This window comes from Gnatocerus cornutus, unplaced genomic scaffold (genome assembly GCF_029298725.1).
Source record: "Gnatocerus cornutus isolate USDA-ARS CGAHR unplaced genomic scaffold, icGnaCorn1.1 ctg00000060.1, whole genome shotgun sequence".
Taxonomy (NCBI): domain Eukaryota; kingdom Metazoa; phylum Arthropoda; class Insecta; order Coleoptera; family Tenebrionidae; genus Gnatocerus; species Gnatocerus cornutus.
In genome coordinates this window covers 440,672-443,975 of record NW_028275405.1, presented here as the reverse complement: position 1 = coordinate 443,975, position 3,304 = coordinate 440,672, and positions in this window count along the sequence as shown.

Below are 3,304 nucleotides of genomic sequence, written 5' to 3'. Positions count from 1 at the left end.
TTCGCAAAGAAGAGCACGAAATCTACAAAATCATGACTTTTTACCAAGATTCAACGGCTGAATTGCAAGAAAACAGCAGAATTCTGCACGAAATCATCAAAATTCTTAGAGAAAACTGCATATTTCGATGCAAAACAACGATTTCTCGCCGATTTTCGTTGTTTTCTATCTTGAATTCGCCAAGAAGAGCACAAAATCTACAAAATCATGACTTTTTACCTAGATTCAACGGCTGAATTGCAAGAAAACAGCAGAATTCTGCACGAAATCATCAAAATTCTTACAGAAAACCGCATATTTCGATGCAAAACAACGATTTCTCGCCGATTTTCGTTGTTTTCTATCTTGAATTCGCCAAGAAGAGCACTAAATCTATAAAATCATGACTTTTTACCTAGATTCAACAGCTGAATTTCAAGAAAACAGCAGAATTCTGCACGAAATCATCAAAATTCTTACAGAAAACCGCATATTTGGATGCAAAACGACGATTTCTCGCCGATTTTCGTTGTTTCCTGGCTTGAATTCGCAAAGAAGAGCACGAAATCTACAAAATCATGACTTTTTACCAAGATTAAACGGCTGAATTGCAAGAAAACAGCAGAATTCTGCACGAAATCATCAAAATTCTTACAGAAAACCGCATATTTCGATGCAAAACGACGATTTCTCGCTGATTTTCGTTGTTTTCTATCTTGAATTCGCAAAGAAGCGCACGAAATCTACAAAATCATGACTTTTTACCAAGATTCAACGGCTGAATTGCAAGTAAACAGCAGAATTCTGCACGAAATCGTCAAAATTCTTAGAGAAAACCGCATATTTCGATGCAAAACGACGATTTCTCGCCGATTTTCGTTGTTTTCTGGCTTGAATTCGCAAAGAAGAGCACGAAATCTACAAAATCATCACTTTTTACCAAGATTCAACGGCTGAATTGCAAGAAAACAGCAGAATTCTGCACGAAATCATCAAAATTCTTAAAGAAAACCGCATATTTCGATGCAAAACGACGATTTCTCGCCGATTTTCGTTGTTTTCTGGCTTGAATTCGCAAAGAAGAGCACGAAATCTACAAAATCATGACTTTATACCAAGATTCGACGGCTGAATTGCAAGAAAACAGCAGAATTCTGCACGAAATCATCAAAATTCTTAGAGAAAACCGCATATTTCGATGCAAAACGACAATTTCTCGCCGATTTTTGTGGTTTTCTGGCTTGAATTCGCAAAAAAGAGCACGAAATCTACAAAATCATGACTTTTTACCAAGATTCAACGGCTGAATTGCAAGAAAACAGCAGAATTCTGCACGAAATCATCAAAATTCTTACAGAAAACCGCATATTTCGATGCAAAACGATTATTTCTCGCCGATTTTCGTTGTTTTCTGGCTTGAATTCGCAAAGTAGATCACGAAATCTACAAAATCATGACTTTTTACCAAGATTCAACGGCTGAATTGCAAGATAACAGCAGAATTCTGCACGAAATCATCAAAATTCTTACAGAAAACCGCATATATCGATGCAAAACGACGATTTCTCGCCGATTTTCGTTGTTTTCTGGCTTGAATTCGCAAAGAAGAGCACGAAATCTACAAAATCATGACTTTTTACCAAGATTCAACGGCTGAATTGCAAGAAAACCGCAGAATTCTGCACGAAATCATCAAAATTCTTAGAGAAAACCGCATATTTCGATGCAAAACGACGATTTCTCGCTGATTCTCGTTGTTTTCTATCTTGAATTCGCAAAGAAGAGCACGAAATCTACAAAATCATGACTTTTTACCAAGATTCAACGGCTGAATTGCAAGAAAACAGCAGAATTCTGCACGAAATCATCAAAATTCTTAGAGAAAACCGCATATTTCGATGCAAAACGACGATTTCTCGCTGATTCTCGTTGTTTTCTATCTTGAATTCGCAAAGAAGAGCACGAAATCTACAAAATCATGACTTTTTACCAAGATTCAACGGCTAAATTGCAAGAAAACAGCAGAATTCTGCACGAAATCGTCAAAATTCTTAGAGAAAACCGCATATTTCGATGCAAAACGACGATTTTTCGCCGATTTTCGTTGTTTTCTGGCTTGAATTCGCAAAGAAGAGCACGAAATCTACAAAATCATCACTTTTTACCAAGATTCAACGGCTGAATTGCAAGAAAACAGCAGAATTCTGCACGAAATCATCAAAATTCTTAGAGAAAACCGCATATTTCGATGCAAAACGACGATTTCTCGCTGATTCTCGTTGTTTTCTATCTTGAATTCGCAAAGAAGAGCACGAAATCTACAAAATCATGACTTTTTACCAAGATTCAACGGCTGAATTGCAAGAAAACAGCAGAATTCTGCACGAAATCGTCAAAATTCTTAGAGAAAACCGCATATTTCGATGCAAAACGACGATTTCTCGCCGATTTTCGTTGTTTTCTGGCTTGAATTCGCAAAGAAGAGCACGAAATCTACAAAATCATCACTTTTTACCAAGATTCAACGGCTGAATTGCATGAAAACAGCAGAATTCTGCACGAAATCATCAAAATTCTTAGAGAAAACTGCATATTTCGATGCAAAAGAACGATTTCTCGCCGATTTTCGTTGTTTTCTATCTTGAATTCGCCAAGAAGAGCACGAAATCTACAAGATCATGACTTTTTACCTAGATTCAACGGCTGAATTGCAAGAAAACAGCAGAATTCTGCACGAAATCATCAAAATTTTTACAGAAAACCGCATATTTTGATGCAAAACGACGATTTCTCGCCGATTTTCGTTGTTTTCTGGCTTGAATTTGCAAAGAAGAGCACGAAATCTACAAAGTCATGACTTTTTACCAAGATTCAACGGCTGAATTGCAAGAAAACAGCAGAATTCTGCACGAAATCATCAAAATTCTTACAGAAAACCGCATATTTCGATGCAATAGGACGATTTCTCGCCGATTTTCGTTGTTTTCTGGCTTGAATTCGCAAAGAAGAGCACGAAATCTACAAAATCATGACTTTTTACCAAGATTCAACGGCTAAATTGCAAGAAAACAGCAGAATTCTGCACGAAATCATCAAAATTCTTAGAGAAAACTGCATATTTCGATGCAAAACAACGATTTCTTGCCGATTTTCGTTGTTTTCTATCTTGAATTTGCCATGAAGAGCACGAAATCTACAAAATCATGACTTTTTACATAGATTCAACGGCTGAATTGCAAGAAAACAGCAGAATTCTGCACGAAATCATCAAAATTCTTACAGAAAACCGCATATTTCGATGCAAAACAACGATTTCTCGCCGATT